The sequence below is a fragment of the Neodiprion virginianus genome, chromosome 5 (assembly GCF_021901495.1).
Source record: "Neodiprion virginianus isolate iyNeoVirg1 chromosome 5, iyNeoVirg1.1, whole genome shotgun sequence".
Taxonomy (NCBI): Eukaryota; Metazoa; Arthropoda; class Insecta; order Hymenoptera; family Diprionidae; genus Neodiprion; species Neodiprion virginianus.
In genome coordinates, this window is record NC_060881.1 from 33,820,162 (window position 1) to 33,841,998 (window position 21,837).

General features: G+C 42.3%; 1 protein-coding gene across 3 annotated transcripts in view; it reads left to right on the plus strand.

The window, feature by feature from the left end:
- LOC124304414 (tyrosine-protein phosphatase 99A) overlaps window positions 1-21,837 on the plus strand; it is a 318,232-nt gene that overhangs the window by 81,712 nt on the left and 214,683 nt on the right. The window lies entirely within an intron of this gene.

Consider the following 21,837-nt stretch of genomic DNA (forward strand, 5'->3'; position numbering starts at 1 on the left):
GGCAACTTTACTACGGAAAAACTGGTTGGTGGATACATATATATGTATATGCGAAGGTCTAACCGAAGGAAATGACGCTGGCTTTTTCACTCTTCGAACAATCGATGTTGTTCCGTTCCGTTCCGTTCCTCCCGTTTCTTATACCCAACCCACCCTCCACCCTCCATCTGGCGGCTCAGCTACGATCATCGCTTTTCTTCACTCTCCGCACACTTTTTTCGTCCTGTATAATTTATTTTCTATTTTCTCCCTGATTCTTCGCATCGATATCGTCGCTACTTACGACTTACCTCGGTTTCCTAACCTAACCTAACCTAAACATCGTAAGCTCGGTCGACTATCTTCGTATATAAACTGTATTGAGAAGAGCAGGCTAATCTCAACATTTTTTTAAATTCATCTCGAATGTTACATAACACTGGGATGATTATACTGGCCGGAACGCAATTATCGCCCAAGGACAGACAGTAGCGAAAGCTCCGAAAGAGGAGTGCCGACGATAAGTAGGGTTATGTCAGCAGATGATTAGTGGAACGCGTCACGCGCAGCTAACTTCACTGATGTTAAATCCCGGCTCGGGTTTCTCCCTGAATTCGTCGATATTGAAGATGATATTTATCGGGCAAAGAGGGTATGAAAGTACATCGGCCCTTTCCGGGGGAAATTCTAATGTTCAAAGACGCTCTTTATTGCTAAGGATCCCGCATAAATTTCGAATCTCCTTTGAGTATGATAGCAGAACCGTACATGGTTCTTGTGAAACGGAAATTCAATATCATCTCGTTCATCCGATGAGTGTTAGGCGGTTGCCATTTCGACGAGGAAGTCATCTGGTCACCACTCGATGTACTCTGACCTGCGAACAATGAAAAAGACGAAGAAGAGCGTATTATAAACCGCGGGGTGAGATTTCTTTTTTCCAAATTCCGCCGGCATGCGGATTGAGGACCACTTTGAAGCAGCGGCGACACTTTATGTACACTGATAAAAAATGTTTCGAAAGGTCACATAGTAAGATCAAAGCTAATAAAATTATATCTGATGTAAAAAGTTCTTGCGATGAGGAATCAAATGTTGAAACACTGAATTTCAAGTGTAAAAATACTTTTTTCCTAACAACACCAGAGAAGTCATAATATTCTAATGTTTTTTCACCAAAAAAGCTGTGTATAGCTCGTCTAGTTCCGAAGAAAAATATCTCGTATCGTTCATAAATGAAATCCATGCGAATTGTCTGAAGTAGAAGACTTGGACAATTTTTGCAAGTAATTCGATTGCGGACAACATGAGCTATCCTTCAACAAAGTTTGACAAACATTATAGAATTTTTCCGTGAAAAATGCTAGAATTTTGTGATTTCCCTAATGTTAGTGATTTAATGAGCTTGCCGCCGTTAGAATCCATCATTTGAAAATGTTTTATTCATCACGGAAGTATTTCTAGTTAGACGTAACTGGATTAGTATCTATATTAGTAGGAGCTTCGAAGCTTTATTTTATCACATTTTTGGTTCAACCCCTTTCCGACCCGACTGTACGTTCTATACATTTTTAACCTAACCGAACCTCACAGAGTCACTCCTTATATACGAGTTTTTGGGGAAATGCTGAGGGCGCAAGAGTGGCGAGGCGCGGAGTTTGTCGATGTCGCTGGGTTAGAGGGGCCCCGGAATTTGAAGGAGCGGACTAGATCACCAGCGCTCCTCGCGTCTCCTCCCTAGGGAGTTTCATTCGACCTATCAAACCTAACGCTTTCACCTCTTATCTCGACTTCAGACGCCTTCGGTGTGTGCCGCTGCTGGCTAACTGGTAATCGTATATCGCGTCTTCTTAGCTCAGGGGGTTTCGCCTCCTATGAGCTTTGGAGGTTTAACGCGACCCCGGCATCACATAACCTAACTTTGACAAATTGCCCAAATACTCATTCGGACATTCTGTTATCATTATTATTACTCTTTCTAATTCATATTTTCTTTTTATTTCATATTAATACCACGATCTTACACAGAGGTTTGGAAACTCGAGCACTTTTTTGAAGCGGGGGGGTGTATGACTTGGTGAAGCAAGTTATTTAGTTGCTGTTACGACCGCCAGAGTCGTTGCGATCTAGGGACTTTCGGCTGGATTCGGGATTCGCTTAGTTTTACATCATTGTGCAGTGACAATTGCGAGCTCATTACGTGTTACATTATCGAGGTTAGGTGAAATAAATATAGGCTGCTAGACTAAAGTTTTAAAGTGCGTTTCTATCTCTATTGCACAGCCACGCTTAGATTACAATGGTCCTACCGGCCAGGCCGATAACAACGAAACGAGCATCACCAAGACTGTATGTAAGACCGCGATTAAGACACGGACTTGTTCATATTACTGAACTAGCCTGCAGACAGTTCATTGTCAGAATTACATGAATCAGAGATCAAGTTCAGGGTATTGTCGAAATCGTTACAGTTTATCGGAATCGTCGTGGAATTGAAGAAATTAACAAATTTAACGTCCGCGACTTCTCTTCATTCCCCGAATTGCGATAGAATAAATTTCAATCGTTCGTTTCCGTGTCACCTGCAGCCTCGTCACTGTTCTTCCGTGTCATTCGTCAAATCAGCGAGTCTTCGGTGAAACGAAAGTAATAAAACATTCGTTTCCTGGATGAAAAGTAGTTTCCTCGTAGGTTCCTCGTAGGTTTCCTCTGTCGCTCAGGCTCTTGGCCTGTAAAATTAACGAGCATGAATGAATGCAACATCATCACCGCATCGATGTGGAATGATTCGATTTGATAAACCGCCGTTGGCGTCATCTTAGACAGGTATGACAGGGTAATTGACATGCGTATATTCCGGTGTTTGCATCGTAAATGGAAAAATATGCTGAGGCAAAATTGGCGAAGAGTCTCTTAGTATAATCCGGAGTGGTGCATAGCTTTCCATTCTGTTCCATTTCGTCTCGTTTCATTTTATCTCATCTCTACTCGACTCTACTCGACTCGTGGCCCGTTTCTCTCGATAAAGCCTTTATTGTTTGCGAACCGGCGTACAAACAAATCCAGCCTGCGATTCACTCGAGACGATGAGTAGCTACTCCGTAAGAAATGTACGCCCTACAACCTTTCTTTATGTACCAAGATTGCGAATTTGCCTTAGACTTTTCATAACTACCTGACCCGAACTCGCTTTGTTCTCCGATCGTTCGGTTTTTTTTTCTTCTTTTTAGTCTCGAATAAATCGTCCATTCGATTAACCCAACCTGCAGACATGTTGGAAAAATTGAACCTTCGTCGATATTAGCGAGCAATTTTTATGATGCTGAAGTTGGTAACGTTAACCTAACGAAACATTGGGTAAAGAAATTACTATTTTGCATGTTTATAGTGACTTTGAAGTAGTTAAGTTTTTAAAATATGAATATATTTACCGAATTTCAGACATTCCTGCAACTGTAAGATAAAGATTTTTCGAAACGTTAATCGTTACAATAACGTCACTAACTTCAGCCTTATCAATTTTTTACATCGGATATTTAAATCAGTGAGAAAATACACGTCTTAGCAAATTTCTAATTACACATAACACGTGCAAGAGCTTTGTTAATTTAACTCTAAAACTTCATTTGTATTTCAGTGAATTGTAATTAGATATAACGAATTCATTAGGGTATTCGCTTTAACTGAAACATTATACGTTTATATAAATACATATATTCATACACATATTCTTCAAGTTAAATTTTCAAATTACCATTGCGGAATTCGACCGTTATTCAGACTTGACTTAGGACCGTCTGATAATATACGGAGAAATGAAATGAGTTGGGATAACCTAAGTATATATTCTATACTTACCACATCTCAGCATCACAACTCTCGTCTCGCTGATGATATATTTCAATTACATCGTTATTATTCCAAAAAACATCGAATCTCCATCGAATTATATTATTCGCAAAACTCTGTGCAGGTAATTAATACAATATTTTACAAATCGTTCATCTCTCGAGACGGAATGAAATATTTTTTTTTCCCTCCCCCCCTCCCCCCCCCCCCCCCGGAGTTGAAACGAGCTACCTTAGCAGCCGCTCGCACGAGCTTCTTTATGCTGTCATGAAATTTACGATTACCGGCAAGAATACCTTTGCATATTTCCCGCGATATATAACGCATTTTACTCTCCTTTTTTCTTTTTTTTTTTATTATTCTACACTCCTTCTCTTCACCCTCTCTTCCGTTTATTTCTTTATTCCTTTGAGTGTGTAATGCCTTCTTTTTCTGCTGTTTTTATTTTTCATTACGACTTCTCGTCGCAAAACTTGTATTATATATTAATATACGAATGGAATTATCAAAGAAAATTTCAACGACACGGTGCAGTGTATATATATATATATATATATATGTATGTACATACATAAATTAATAAAATTCTTTTGTCACGCTTTTTTTTTTCCTTCTCTCTCTTCTTCTTCTTCTTCTTCTTCTTCTGTTCTCATGTATATTTACTCAAATATAAGAGGGTGAATTCGTTACGCTTTCATTTCAAACTCTAGGACGACGACGACGATTATACATCGCTACGATCAATGATCAGACGGTACAAACAAAGCGCAATTTTCACGCCGCTGCCTGGATGAGAAGTTTAAAGCAATACCAACATCGACGTTAATTCCCGAATCTCCCGAACATCAACGTCCGCAGTTCCGTCTGTTATTTCGCTAATTAAGCTGGAACGGGTATCACGTGCGTTTAACTCGCTTCCGAAAGCATCCCACCCCCTATCCACCCTCCCCCCCCCTATCATCCTGTCTCTGTCTCTCTCTCTCTCTCTATTTTCTCGAACGAAACGACGAACGGGGGCGAAAAGAGGACGGAGAGCTTTTAAACGTCTGGGTTTTCTGGCATTCGTGCGTCTATATACAGGTGTAGGTGTATATTGTGCACACAGTTGGTCGTTGAGGACGAGTAAACGAAAAGGGAAAACTCCGGAGGGTGTTCACGGCTCGTTTATAATCCTCGCGCGGCTGTCAGCCTGCCCGACACTTCGGCAAACGCCCTTTAACAGCCGCAAGCAAGGACTCGGAGGATTCCGGTCCACCGATGTTTGTCGATCCGTTTCCAAAAAATTCCCCGGCTCTATGCCGCACCTGCCGCTCTTCTACATACACGATGATATATTATCGTCGTAGCGGCGATCGAGAATTTTAAACCTCTGTGGCAAAATTTGGTATTTTAGGGAACAGACGTTTTCTAACTAGCAATTTTTGATAACAACACTTACAAAGTATCGAGTATGCCAATTTTTGGATAATGTAGTCGACACTTTTATAGAAGAGACTCTGGATTTTTACTGATTTCTTAGAAGCCTAGAATACTTTGAAAAGTTTTATGGACTAAAGGTGTGAAAAAAAAAAAACATGTGTTCTGAACCCCTTGGATAAAATTGTCGAAGTGGATTCTTTGCGTTTTTCATCACCTTTGATGATATATTAAAAAAAGCATTGGTTTCGATCGAAAATTACTTCTTCGAATTTCAATGAATCTTCACGTTTTCAAACAACCAGAATCCGAAAGACGGGTTTTTAGAAACATGTCGGTTCTGTCCGACAAACTATCGCGATGATATCGGAAACGGCTCGGTGAAAAAATCTCAAGCTTACAGGATTTTACAATCAAATGAGGGTCGTAAAAATACGGCTACGTCTCGTTTAATTTTAACTCCCGGTTATGCCGGAAACAAATCGATCCTCAATGCTTGACCGACAAATATTATATACTTTTTCCTCCTTATTACTTTTTCTAAAAATAAACGATTATGTTTTTCCTAGTTTGTATATTTGTTAAAAAAAAAAAAAAAAATTCAGAAACGTTTTTTTTTTTTTTAATTTTGCCGTCAAAACTTTCACATTTGGCCGCCAAGTCCTATCAGTTTCAGATTTTTCACCGGACTGTTTTCTAGATCATAGCGACAAAATTTTTTTTTCTGCTTGTTCTTCCTTTTTTTTTCTTTGATATTTTATTTATTTATTTTTTTTTTTTTTTTTTTGCCTTCTCTTTTTCTCTCACCCTAGTTTTACGCACCTTTCGACGCTCGCCTTCGATAACGGCGGCAAATGGAAAGATTTACCACCTTCTCAACGGGAGCCCGATATTTAGAGGTATGCTGCAGGAGTGCCTTATTCGCTAGCTCCTAGCAAATATCGGTTGATAACTCGACCGTGCTTTCGGTGAGAGCTTGTGACAGGCGTCGCGACGTAAAAGCGAAAACCCTCTCGGCCCGAAACCCTATTCGCTTCACCCTTCTTCGACGTTTTTTTATACACAGGTTTTTACCCATACCCACAGCTTCCGTTATAAAACTCTTTGTCTCTGTTTCGGTGTAGCGGAAAGTGAAAAGAAAAAAAAAAAACCATTGCGATAACTCGAGTGTGTGGGTGAAATTTTTTCGGTCTATACCATATATATATATATGTGTGTGTGTGTGTGTAAAAAGTGAAGGTGGGTAGGTATATAATAGACTGTCTCAAATATTGGGACACATTTTTCTTCTTCTTCTTCTTTTTCCCCCCTCAAACTCTGGAACATGGGATAAAAATTAAGTTTTGCCACATATTATATATATGTGTGTATATATATGATAAAAAAATCTTCTCGTCCTGTAAGATTTTCAGTTCTGTGAAATTCTGGCTTGGTGAAATTTCACCACTTTGATTTTTCTTTGTTTCGGTCATTCCGATTATCGGTTTTTCTCATTTTTTTTACACCCACTCGTTGCGTGAACTACGCTGTGTGAGTAAATTTCAAATTTCGGATTTCTGCTCTATCAAAACTTTGTTTTTCGGAACTCTGCTCTACCGTCACTTGAATTTTCGTAACATCGAATTTTGGAACCTTGAACCATCCAAAACTTTGTTGTTTCCCTAAAGGTTTGATTTCTCTACTTCAAATTTCGTCACCAAGTAATTCAAAATCATGCACCGTCGGAACTTTTGAAAATCGGAACTTCAACCCCGCCCCATTTGAACGAATCTCACCCCTCGCGGGTTTCGTGCATTCACGCGAATTCAGGTAATCGTCAAAATATCTTGGAGCATGCACGACGACGATGACGATGACGACTGGGTGGCGTATAAGCCTTGCCGGGTAAAGTACACAAGGTATCTAATACACCATATATACGCGTATAATACATACGTAATCGCAAGAAATACACCTGTGTTTATAAAACGCTCGGGGCTAGAAACTCCGGCATAAGGGTTAGTCCGATATCTAAATTCACCCATCAAATATAGATGACAATAGCGATACGTTCCTCCGTCGTATTATCTATATTGGCCACTCACTCGACTCACCGCCGGCGCAAAGGGCGCCTGTGATTTCGTGGTGGAATCGCTCTCGTGGGGAATGTCAGCGTAGCCATGTATAAGTAGTGGTTAGCCTCAGGGTTTCAACCCCGTGCGCCAATCTTAGCCTCGACAACGAGCCCATGGAGGAGGTAATTTTCTACTCACTCGGCGATCGGCTACGTTTCCCAATTTCCCGATATCCCGACTCCGCTATAACCCAGTCCCTTTTACCGCGTCGTCTTTACTGGCGACTTGAAGAAAAACAAAAATATACAGGTACATATATGAAAAAAGAAAAACAAAAACGGAACGTACGCAATTACACGTCCATATCCACGTGAATAAACGTGATGGAAATTTATCCGAAATCAATGAAGGTGAATTTCATTGCGCCAATTTAGTCGGGTTAGGGTTTGCGGGTTGAGGTCGTTGGGTACCTAGAGTCCTATAAATTTGACGCATGATTATGGCTCCCAACGGAGTAAAAGCTCGCCATTCGACACACAAGCACACGCCCAGTGGAAGTGTCTGTGACTCCCTTGGTTTGCGCGAAATCATTATAACGGTCTCTGGTCGGGTGTAGACTGTCACGTGGATGTTACATGGATAGCGGTGTTGTTTTCGTAGCCGACGTTGTTACGTCAGGTGTAGGATCGTACCATGGTCATTAACGAGCAGCGCAAATCTATTGTTAATTGAAGCGAATGAAGTCGGCCATTCCACAGGTTACCCACCATTTACACCGTATATTGATGAGCCACAGGTCGAAGGTACGACAGCCGACGTTGAATATCATCGCGTAATCGGATCAATGTCGTCTGCAGAGGACGGTTTATCATCGTATAATGCGGAAGTGATGGGCGAATAGATCGAGCGAACGGCATACAACCTTATTTATTATTCCCATCGGTTACCTTTCGTTCATCGCCTTTCTCGTCATCCGCTTCACCTGCAATAAGCTCAATCCCAACTTGTTATCTCTCTTTCTGATTCCCTTCTTCTTCTTCTTCTGGTTCAGCCAACCGACCCCCCGTTATATCGGAGCCTCCGAGCGCACCGCAGCCAGGTCTCGCTTATCGGCGACGGATTCGCGATCCACTTTCTAATTTTCCACCAGAGAAGAGCCAAAACCAATCCTGGTTTTCCCCACAAAGAGCGAAAAAGGGACTCCCTTCTCTTCCTTCCCCTCCCCCCATCCCCTCATCTCCACCTACCCCTCCATCTACCACCACGCTTCGCCTGTCGTCGCGACGTTAGACGCCGCCGGGGTCAGCAGGCTTGGTAGACCTCCACCTTCTCTTCACTCTTCTCGTCATGAATCTTCCAGGAACGTTCCTATGATCATCGTTCCCTTATCCTCAACTTGGCAATTTGTTCAAAGCGAGTTCATGGTTGCTGCAGGCGATATGAAGAAAGCGAGAGAGAGAGAGAGAGAGAGAGAAAAAGAAAGATAGGCAGAAAGAAAGCACGATAATTAAACAGGGTGTTTTCTGTCAAACTCACCAGTTATTGACCCTGTCCCAATTATTCACCTTTTTTTGATTGTATCTGTTTGATCCTTAGTTCTAATCGATAGATCGATAATTTATTAAGTCCGTAGCGATATTGGACAAGTACGCAAAGACAGAAAATTAATACAATTATTACAATTGATAAAAAAAAAAAAAAAAAAGAAAATCACATGTAATATATACGTGACAGCGAAAAATTGAAAGCTGATACAAATTTGGCACATCATTAGAACCATTATATCTATAATGTTATTTGAGGGAGTATTTTGTTGCAGATCTGTGTAAATGGGTCTAAACGTGTCAATGACTGGTACAATTACCTTATCGTTCCTCGTTCGCGATGATCTTCTCGTTCAGTATACATATGCCGGCGTTGAGCGGGTAGTTTCACCGAAAACACCTTATTCTACAAACGGCCGTTTCTTTATTCCGGGGTATGATAATGAAAAGCCGGCGATGCGAACCAAGATGGCCCGCAATGTTTTTAGCGGTAGGATATGTAGGTACATGGGTACCTGTATTGAAACAACAAGCTCAAACTGACTGGTAGTATCCGCGCGTGTAATTTCTCGGCATAGGCTGCGCGGCGTGCGAAACTGTAAATTAATTAAAACGGTATATTGTTGGTTGAAGGGGGGGGGGGGGGGAGGGGGGCTGCGGCGTGTTGCCATACACTTATATACACATTGTGTTGGTACCGGCATAACCGGCGGGTGAGAGACCCGGTAATATATGGCCGAGTAAATATCGTCCTATCTTTATGAGTTACGGGGATTTACACGCCCGACTACCGGCAACATGGTAATACACAAAGTCCTTTTGACTGACGCGCTTCCGCCGTTCAAACACTTTGCCCCCTTGCCACGGCTAGATTCAATCGATCACATACCTCCGAATGCACACTAGAGAATCTCATTCAGCTTATTCACGGCTGTCAAATGACTCCTTCTAACCAAGACGGAAACTCCTGTCTCAATTTCTTGACTATACGTTTAGAGGTAGGGTTATAGCTTCATTCGAGGTTCATTAACATTCATTATTCCACAGAACATGCGATTTGTGATTATGTTATGCGAATACTCGTGGATCGATGCCGAATAAAGTTTACTTTAATGGAAACATCAAAGTTTTTTTTTCTTCCTCTTTGTTGTTGTGAATATCTACAAGTCTGGGAACTTAAATTGCAATTATACTCCTGGGAATGGGAAAGTTTGACGGGAAAAATATTATCTCTTTCTCACATTATCGTTAGCTAGAGTAAGTGTTTTTTATTGTAAGTTACATAAATTATCATTTGCGAAAGTTATAATATGCAATTGAGTCTGGTGTGACGTCGCACCGTATTTCTTTCCAACCTGTTGAATCGGCTTCAACTAGTTTGTTGTCAAAAGAAAATGGGAAAACTTTAAAAAGTGGTCAAATTATTTTACTCCAAACTAGTGCTGTGCGATTAATCGATCAATCGGCAGCCTCAAAATCGATTAATCAAAGATTTCAGTTATACGTTTTTCCAATTAATCGATTAATCTAAAAAAAAGTTAATCGAAATCGTCGATTAATCGATTGATCGAAAAAACGAATGAACTATAATATCATACTCACTAAAATATAAAAATGAAACAAAGCATCCAGTAACGATCAATTTTGAAAGTATTATATAGTGGTTGGTACGAAAAGCTAAGGAATCTGTAAATTTGGTGAACTTGTCTGGCATAGAGAGACCTCCATCCCCTAATATCGTTCGACGGATTGAAACTAATGTTGGGAAACTCGGTTAGAGAATTCAACAGCTTGAAGCCTGCTAGTCCTGGAAAAATGTCGCTGGCGTCAGACTGCCAAGTTTCTACTCGAACGGACTTGAGATACTTGGACTCGACTGCACAGCCAGCGTAGCTGTAAGGAGGACGGCGCTGGCATCAGCGGCATCAACGGGAGTTGCTGGAGTCTCATGGCTTGAATATTTTAGACGGGATCCTCCGCCGCTCAAACTTTGGAACTTGATTCGTTTCCAAGGCGCCGCACGCGACCCTCGAACGTGCTTCGCTCGCTCCTCGTTTCCACCCCCAGAGCCGAACTTGGGAATTATAAACCACCCCTGCATCCGCCGAGGCTAAACAGCTTCATCAAAGAGGCGAAATACAGCCGAGTCCCGAGTGGCAACGCGGACGAAAGAAATCTCAAACTGTTTTTCACGTCAATCGATATTTTAACACCTCAAGAATTTCCGCGGATACGTCTAATGATTATCGATCAAACCGGCTGCTTACCCTGACTGAGACACCTTTGACTTATTAAATCAACTTCGAAGAGACAAGATTCGCAAGTCACCAAGAATCCCGCGCAGCTGAAAATCTTTCGGCCAGTTTTATCTTCACTTTAAAAATTGTTAGTTATAACACTTTTTACAGGTAACTGAATTTTCTCAACGAACCGGGACTTCTTACATCTGTCACTACGATGATATCCGTTCTCTGAACGTTTCATCGGTACGTTTTACGTGATCTCATCGAATCTCGACACTTCTTTCATTCATAACCATCGGAATCTGGATCTGACGAGAATCATTCTGGTTTTTGCAGAGATCATTTTGTTTTTTTCTCAAATTTATTATGTCCCAACCGTATAATCGTTTGTTATTCGCTTCTCGTATCCAATCGCACTTGTTCAAAGTGGATTCAAAAAGAATTATGCGAAAGGGTGACCAGTCAAGCCTTCCCGTTCTTTCCGCTTTCTGAGCTCCTTGCCTCGATGCTCTTTGTCGTTTCTTCGGCTAATAGAACCCTCGACGTGTAATTTGCAGCAGGGCACAAATCTTTCATGACGTTTTAGTGTTTCTGGCTAGAAACCGTGCCGCCTCCGTGGCACGAGTTAGACAACACGCGAATGCTCTGTAAACAATTACAGTTATACGACTGGTAATAATGTGTCGGTCGACCCGTAGCGAGAACAGCCTTGTACCAGGGATCGATCGATCGATCATTGTGCAGGCACATAATGCGCTTTGAGCCTCGAGGTCCCTTTTCACGTGCTGGAAATATCGCGGCACCAGCCGGTCTGTCAAGGCAAGGTTCGCGTAATCAGAGGAAGGACATTAGTGAGAAGGAACGTTTTCCCTTCTTTTTTGTTTCCACGCCGTATCACCGATGAACCGATCGAACTTCCAAGCAGCTGCAGCACGGGGATCAAATAAGAGAGATAAATCCGGTGGGGTCGATATCTTCGAAAGTCGTTTCTTGGCCGCAAGATGGCGACTGCGATACAACTGTTACCGGCGGAATAAATCCGAAGGAATAAAATTGAGAGTGGAAGAAGGGAAGAAGATAACGGTTTCGAAAAAGCGCCAGCTCCTCTCGAGTGATTTACAGGAATCGGGTATAACAACCCCACCGCCCCGCATACAAAGATAAACTTATGCCTGATGTAAAAGTTTCCCTCTTTCTCCGCGCACCATTCACTTCATTCCTCTTCATCTTGGTGACTCTGCCTTACATCCACCATCCAGGCTGTCTCTTTATATTCCTGTCCGATGAGATAGGCGAAGAAAAAAAAGTTGAAGCAAACCGAGTTAATTCAAGTCAAACACCGTATGTCTAGTCAAATTTCCCGCATCGATCAAAACTAATTCATCCTTGGGGCCGAGCTGCTGTGCAGAGGATCCCGGGTCCTGGGCTAGAGGTGAAAGGCAATGCGTATAGCTTAACGAATTGGATTAAACTAAGGACAAAGTTTCACGAGTGAAGGATCTGTGTTGTTAACAGCGATTAAGTATACGGTATTAAGATAATTAGTCTCAGAGTCCTTAATCACGGTCGGTTCCCGTTTTTCTGCTGCCCGTTTGTTTATTTTTCTTTTCGTGTTTTTTTTTCTCCGTTTTTTTTCCACATCGCACTCTCAACTTCGCTTCGGCGAACGGTCTGCGGTAAAGTCTGAGGAAATAACACTTGCGACCCGTTCGCCAATTGATCCTCAAACATCGTACCCACCTAATTTCATTCCTTTACCCAAGTTTGCCTTTGCGGTGTTTGTAAGACTTGGGTGAACAAGGGTGGAAACTGGATATTTGAGAGATCAGTTCGGGGGCTTCGAACTTCGGTTGGTCAAAGGTCGTTCCGGCATTCCCTCAGCAGCCTAAGCGGCATGAGGCATGAATCCACGACTTTGGTACCGTCGGATCCGCGTGGCCCAGCTCTTTCGAAACTTTCCTCCTGCGCAGTGACACGTGAATGGTATCACGTGGGCTTGACACGACGGTTTGAAACCTATGCAAATCGCTCGAATCTAAACTGGCATTAACGGATTTAAAAGCGATACACGCTTCCCTCCGCGGGGAGGACTAAAGTCCCTCACCACTCAGCCGTACTCCGGCTATTAGAATTCACTGCTCGACTTTGCCTGGCTAATCCATAGTTTAGGGACATGTAAAACCGCTTATCAGACTCGCCCTACTCCCACGACTGTGCACGACCCTCGGCAGCTTTCGAGAGTCGGCATTTCGGGTATTGTAAAATACCTTGAAGCCAACTGAAAACTGTTCGCGTATCAAAATGCGGACCCTTATTGTCCCCAGTCAACCGACGGACGACGTTCAGGAATTACAAATTCGAGAATCGGCGGGAAGATAAAGAGATATGATAAAGAGTACGCCTGCAGGAAGAAGATGAATATTCCGTAACGTTTTAATCGCACCAGTTCGCACTTCGTAACTATACCTCGGGGAGTCGGACGCGGAAGTGGGTCGGTATCTACACCAGAAGCGGTTTGAGGTGGCTTGGTACGTTCCCGACTGCTGTCGAGTCCCGAATGAATTAAGGATAACGAATCCAGTGTGTCGCGCAGTGTAAACTGCTCAAAGCAACACTCCCATGTTTCGGAGGAATGTGGAGGTGTGTGTCGTACCGCACTAACCACCGTTGGGACTCCACATCGCATGGAGTGTTTTCTACCTGCAGACGTATCGTCAAGAACGGGATTGGACGTGTTTTACTGAGGTTCTTTCCTAGCGTGGTTACGAGGTACATACCAACCGCCATTTCGATGAACCTCAGCCGAGCTTGTGTTCAAGTTCTTTCCTCTTCGGCGTATCGTGATTGCCCTAATCCACGCATCAACGACAGATTTTCGGCAAATGGTGGATCTTAGGGGGCGATCATGTCATCGAAATATTGCAACCAGCTATGGTTTCGAGTTCACGGTATCGATGTTGAAATATAATTGACCTAGCCAATTGATTCGTCAATATCTCAAAGGTTTACTATCTCAGGGATACCAAAATGACTCTTAAGGGGTTACATGTACCTGATTGTGAGACGGCTAAAACTGGAGTTATGTTTAAGAATTTTTTTCGTCTATAAAACTGAATTTTATCTAACACCCATTTATATGTCTTTTAAAGTATGAAATTTTATCTACATTGTGTGAAAATTTGGTTGAAAAATGTCAAACGGTAACAAAGTTATTTTAAACTTACATGAAATCGTCAATTCCTGGATCATATGACAGATCTTCCTGAGATGCCGACACTGCCATTAGATCTTTTTTTTTTTGCTGTGTCCACCACATTCATTTCGTCCTTTGATGCCCTTATCACTGCTCATCCGATCGGTTACAAAACGCTATAACTTCGTCATTACTGCGAATATCTTCATGAAACTTCCAGGGTAGAAATTGAATGGATAGTACTTTCGAATAAGAACCTGTTTAAAAATGCTTGTATTTTGTTTTTACTTACTTAGGTATATGTAACTCCTCGAAACATCCCTCTTAGATCTTTTCCTTGGGACAAAATACAAAATTCACAAATTCTCCTCCCGACTCACGTCGATCACGACTCGTTCAAACTCGATCCAAACACTGTTTCCGGAACCACTTGCCATCCTGCAAAATCCGGGAAATTAGGCAGGATGTCGTCGAAGTGAGCCGCGAAGGCATAGCGGATTCCGTCAGCTCGACGCCACGACCACCGCGCGCGCGCGCGTGTGTGTGTGTGTGTGTGTAGTGATTCAATCAGGATGTTTGTCCGTGAACAGTCAACCGGCGTAAACCCTGCAAACCCTTGCAAAGCTCAACGCGTGCTTCGTAGTCCGATCCTAATAATTATTCCAAGACAGTGCTGTTTGCCAAATCCACTTACCATCCGCCACCCCGAGTGTGTGACAACGGCGGTGTCGGCGGGGAAAAACCGGGTAGCTATCCACGTACGTCAAGTGACGGTGACGGTGCGAAGAGAATACAGATCACGCGAAAATCGGCCGCGATTTGGCACCTCTCCGAAGATTTGGAACATCCGCAAAAAGACGAACCGGTGAAACGTTCACGCGTGAAGCTAAATTCACTGGCTCTAGCTGTGCTTGTAGTCAGTCATCGTTGCGAGAATAAAATACGTGATTGCTCCAAGATTACAGTTTTTCCTACTGATTTCTAATACGCACTTTTATAACGTTGTAGATTTCCCTCTCGTACTATGCCATTACATTCGATATATGCCAGTCTTAAATCATTACACTTTTTCATCAATACATTATATATAAGATATTGTACAATGTTGATTAGTTTCTTTTTCACTTCATCGATTACATCACCATTTATAATGTTTACGCCTTTGTCTCTGATCTTGTCAATGAAATTTATTACATTTCCATAGGCTTCCCTCCAGGCAATTATGCCATGGGTGGCAATACTATGTTTTTCGAACGTTGAAATGCCTTCCCTGACTAAATGGACCCTCAGTCACGACGTACCTACATACCGACCTTGCACTGGCCAATTCACACGCATGTGCGAGTCGGTTCCTTTGGATGATTATGCGTACATATATGTACATACCTATATATATATATATATACACATGTATGTATGTAACAAAGTTTCGTGGTGTTATCTTAATCCGAGGTAGCCGGTAGGGTTTTGTTAACGCTTAGTTCGTATTCCGTCATTGTGTCCCATTGTTGCCACCTTGGGATGAATGAAACTCGGCCTCGAGTCTCAAGACGGTGAATTATGCGCACGAAGATCAAGTCTACGGTCTGGGTGTCGAGGAAATTGCTGTTTCGTACTTATGCAACGGTACTCGGTGTAATCTAATTATTGCAATATCAACCCTGATTTCATATCTCGACTGACAAGAGGTAAAGTTTCGGCTCGAGGCCCCCGGTACACACTAGTTAGACGTTACTCACACCCCCCTTGGTAACGCCTTCGTGCATACTAATAATAATTAGAGCGTCTAAATAGGGGCTCACGCGTGTTGCCTGCCGGTTCGCTTTCTCGAGCAATCCCTGAGCTGAAATCGTCTCTTACTTAGTGTTTTTATCACGTTAATACCGACGGTAGACTTCGACTCGGCCAGCACCGAGGCAAGGGCGCTCATTGTATCGCGAAATAGACTTTTTAAACTCCGGAGAATAATGGCCGGATGGGAGGTTATTGTTTCTTTTAATTAAACCCCGCAACGAACCTGCGAACCTTACCAACCCTCTTCCAAGAACGCTCGCACATTTTACTAGATCGTTTTACAAGCTTCACTTTGCCGAGCCGAGGATGAGGATTGGAAGGGGCGAGGATATTTCCAAGACAGTAGCTTCGGCGCCTGTACCGGAGCGTCTTGGTGCGGGTGGAAAAATTTAGTGTGATTAAATTTCCTTCCTTATTCGACGTGTAGCCGTCGTTGAATCGTCGACGAGTGACGCGCGACGCAAAGAGAGGCGAGACGGTCGAACACCGAACTGCGAAATAGACCCGACGGGGGGTTAAACGGCACTTTTCAATTAGGTGCAGGGTGATACGTACGTATTACGCGTATAATCATACGGAACTTGAGTATAACTCGAGTGAAAATTCAATCATAATAAAATTCTCGTCTCGATGCGACGTGTGGGTAGAAATTTATAATAATAAGCCATCGTATCTGCGACATGACGGATGGTAAAAAATCCGTAACAAATGCAAGGACATCGAAAGTAGAATATTTACATGACCTGTGAAAAATTCATTGTATAGTCTCCGGGACTTTTGAAGAACAAGAAAAATTCAGGACCACTGCAACTGCAGGACGCCATGTGGAAGTGGAAGGCAGAGCTATCAATTTCTGAACCCCGTTAAGAGGGGGAAAATTAGTATCCTTTTGTTCTGTAACATTTCGCACCTAGAATACGAGTATATATGTATATGTACTCGAAGCCGTCGTGCAACTGATGCAAATTTAAATTCTTACAAATGTAGCGGGTATTGTTCCTGCAAGTGGTTTATACCGCTCAGTGCAGTTATGATTACTCGAAACGACCAGCGGTAATGATGAAAACCACCTCGCAGTTTACCGAGCCCACTAAATCACCGTACAATTAAGTTGCCGCGAATAGTTATAAGCGCGAATGTAAGGAACGGTAACGCTGCCGCGTCATTCGTTCCAGGGAGTAGTAATTTCCTTCTCTCGCGAGATATTTATTACTGATGAATTACACTTAGAGCCTTGGTCGTAACTAAATTATCTTCACTCCTGCCAGACGGTGCAGTTTCTTCTCATCAAAGGATAACACCGATTATAATTTTATCCGGTAACAGGGGGAAAGTAAAACTTTGTCATTCAGTACTTGCGGGGTGTTACAATTATATCACTCTGCAGCGATGGGTTCAACAGCAACGATTTACTTCCCTCCCATTTTCCAGCGTGATAATTTAAAAGTTTTGACATAAAGAAGGAAACAAACAAACTTTTTAAAAAAAAAGATTGGTTCAATTTTCAGAGCTCAACAAAGTCGTGTCAATTGTAACTTGGCAAACCTCACGTCTCGGTTGACACGAAGTGAGCTTTAGATACCGTCACGGTGTAAGAAAATAAGGTGTGTTACTGCGCATCACTTGCCGCGTCGACCAATGAGACACGTGCCCCCGTATGACGTCATTTTGAGCGGCATTTTTAAAATCTATAAATCAGCCATTCCTTCTCACGTCCGCCGAGTCTTATTTGATTGGGGAAATAATATTGAAATGTGAAATAATCGGTTACAGAGGTTATGTCGTACTTTTCACGACAGAAATGGAACTTTTGTCGTAACGTCATGTGGGGATTACGTGACTTTGCTACCGCGCTGCTCCGTTCAGAGGACACCTTGTTTCCTTACGCCGTGGGCACTCTGGTATAAAATAGAAAAGAGGAGAGGAAACTGAGATGCAAATTAAAGGACACAATGTTACACAGATTTATTCATGTTCGCGCGTTCGGTATCGACGCCAGTCATAAACACGTCGAGAGATCTCTTGTGCAGGTTTCCCACTGAAATCAGTCCGGATCCGAGTTCATTGTTCCGGGATTTCGGTAGTTTAATTAAGAGCCGAACAAAGGGTGGACTCCGAGCCGTTCTCATACCTACTACTAGAAATCGGAGTGTGATACGTCCTGCCGCGGCCGCAGCTTCCGACATGTGCCGGAATCGTTACACGTCCAGTCGGTGAGAGCCGCAGCGTTTTTCCAATTAGTAAATAAACCCGTACGTGTATGGCCATCGGTCGATAGAATGCATGGCAGGGTGAAATTTTGCCGGGGCTAAAAAAGGAACGGGTATCGATAAACAAAAGGAAAAAGGAAAAAGGTAAAGGGACAAACGCGAAGTTGAAATGCCGGGATGAGTAAACCTCGCAAGCTGGATAAAGCTGGACGATGTTGCTCGCGTTTCCAAATGCTAATGGATTGGCGGTGAGACAAATTACTATGAAAGATTTTCTTCAGGTAGAGATAAAAAACTAGAATTTCCGACCGACAAAAGGACCAGAATATCGCATTATAGAGAATTTAAAAATGTGGAAATCTCAAGCGGAGAAAATTGAAAATATAGAAAGGTCAAAACATGGAACAGAAACTGTTTGACATTTTACGTTCTGACCTTTCTAACCTTTTACCGCTCCATATTCCGAGATTCAACATTTTTAAATTCTATAAATCGAGTTTTCGCTTCTTTTAAATTTTAATATTGTGTCCCTTTGATTTTTTCATCTTTCTATATTTTTACCCTTACCATTTTCCTCGACCCTGTAACGACCTCGCAAAGTTGATGATAAATCTGTGTGATTTAATCACGCGACGATTCTTCCATAAGGGTGAGTTAAATACTTCTCTGAGGCATTAACGTTACTTTAAAATGTCGCGTCACCTAAACGTAAACTGCAAGTCTGAGACGTGATGGGAAGATACTCGGATAAGAATTTCGGTGCAAACCGCGGCTGGGAGTAAAAAAGATTGGGACGTTTTATCCTCTCCAACAGTCTCTGCCGCAAACCCACCATTGCACGGTTGGAGAGGTGGAAAAGCTCAGTGCTTAGGTGCACGGAGTGAGAGTTTCTTAGGAATTCCACGACAGCGTGAAGAAGAAAGGAAAGGGAGGATAAGGATAAAAGTGAGGATAAAAAATAAAACGAAGTAAAAAATGAAGCGGAGAAAGAAAAAGTAGATTTAGTTCTCGAGCAGGACAAGGAAACTCGGGACCGGCTTCGCTCGTTTTTGTGTAAGAGCTAAAACGAAGCTAACAGAGATGATTACTATCCCTCCAGGCAGTTATCATAACTCCTGTACTTTGTACATAAACATGCCTCCATGCCCTGCGCTGGGGGAAATTAAAGTCTTTGCAGGGACAAAATGTACCTACCTTTACGCCTCCTCGCCTCGTTTTCCTCGGTGTTCGTTAAATAACCGACAATTTTCTTCGCCCTTTACGAAACGATTGATATTATTTAACCTTGATTATCCAATTTCTAAAACTAATCGAACATTAACGGTTATCGCGAGGGAACGAGAGGCTGGATTCGTATAAAATCCATGCAGGCAGGAAAGTTGGATTTTATGAGAAGCTTATCACATCCCGCACAATGTGTGAAAATAAAAGTCATCAGAATCTGTGAATTTTTTCCACGGTTACGAATGATTCAAATTTGAATGGTTGAGAATATCATTCTTTTTGGAGATAATATACATACCAGCTTTACCAGCCGTCAGCAATATTTTCACTAGAGAAATCCCGAAGTACGGGTCCCTTCCGATGCGTCATGGAATGACAAACTTTATTCTGAATTGACGGATCCAACCAAGATAAAATCGACCATCAGGCACGGTAAAACGTGAATTGAATCTTTTGCCCAAGGAGGATAAATTCCAAGAGCTTTTTCTTCGCAGTTAGTCGATCAGACCAAGAAGAATTGAACGACTGAGAAAACACGCTGATGACCCTGATGATGAGAACGATCACCGGTGTGTAAAACCTCGAGGTTCGATAGTTGGGCACGTTACCTCACCTTAAATGAAAAAGATTTCCTTGGGTTTGTCTCTGCGGAGACGAGTAACGGCGGTTGGTTGGTTGGTTGGTGGGTTGGCTTGGCCAACGTGGAACAACGGAAATCTAATTTCAATCTGGGTAGGTGCTCGAAGAAAGATAAAGAGAAAGAAAGAAAGAGGGAGAGAGAAAGAGATTGCGAACGAGTACGAATAAGGATCTGCTCGGAGGGATGGGAGGTTCCAGAAGCGACACCGAACAGATACAAGTTCCTATGTAAATACCTACTTGACTCGAACTGCGGAATCCTACGCGGTGCAGGATGAGGACAATGGTAGTAGGTACCAGGTAGACAGACTCCGTGAAGATGGGGCGCGAATCAAGAGTCGCCTCCTTCCGGACGACGAGTATGTGTGCATTTGAGGTAACTACGTTACCATAGATTGGGGTTAAGCTCGCGCGAAGGAGCTTCAAACTTTACTTGTTCCATGGCTCGTGCGCTTTCGGTCTTCGGGATTCTATACCCGGTTCCGTGCCGAGGCAAAAGAGGGACGGGAAAACGAGCACGAACTGGAAGAAGAAGACGATTCGAAAAAAGACTGAACTTAGCTTCCGGGAGGAGGTGATTCGTTGAATTCTCCCTACGAGTTGAAAATTCTCTACCATACTTTTATTGCTCTTACATGCGGGATGATGTCGAGATCGATCGATGTACTCCCGCGAGGGCGAATCGATTTATTCCACTCTCCTGGATGAATTTAATTTCTGAATAATATATTTTAAATTCAAACAACGTCACGGTCTTTTCCTATGCAAACAAAATCTCAAATTCATAAGTGATGCACTTTTTTATTCCTACGGGTGGTACCTCTTCGATGTTCTCAGACATGGTGGCGTGAATAGAAAAACATTTGTATTCATTTTCAGATAAACAAGGCTTTTTCCGTTGATTGTTGGTCAATAATTATCTGTTTGTTTGTTCTCTGCGGCGAAACATGTTCAGGCTATTGGCTACAAAAATTCACTTGTTTTTAGGATAGGTTTTCAAATTCACTTGTAAATTTGATTATATCACAGAAAGTTCGCACGTTTTTCTTTGTTCGATCGAAGGAAATATTGGTTAATTTAGTTCACTAGATTCTTACCTAAATTCTACTTGGCTGAGTAGTAGTAAAAGCCCTGAACTAGAAACGAACGAGCTTCTTTACAGACTAGCCTGAAGTTGGTTAGCAATACTAATCGAAAAGTGGGCCGGTGGTACGGAATAAAGAAACAGTCGATTATTGGACGTCAATCGATAAAGAACCTTACATATCATCCTCATGACCATGAAAGTCTACGAATAGAAATAATATACAAGTGACGGAAAATTTCATATGAATTAAAACAGTCTTGGTAAATTATGAACGTGAATTCAAAGAAGCAGGAAATAAATCAGTGTTTAAGTCATTATTAATCATCGTGAAAGAATTTCAACGTTTCTTTGCAATAAAATCATGGAAATACTCTTTCAATGAGATATGAATATTATGGAGACGGATCTGAGTTTGACAAAGTGCGAAGCCTCGTTTCGTGCAGCGTTGCACGTTTTGTTTCGAGACTTCGGGGTCACTTCAATCGGAATTTCTCCTTTGTTGCAAGAGCCGAAAATAGATGAAGAGGGAGAAGAAAAAGAAGTAAATGTATCAGGAACTGGAACACGAAACGCGTTGGTCAGCTAACGAGGGAGGTTGTAACTAC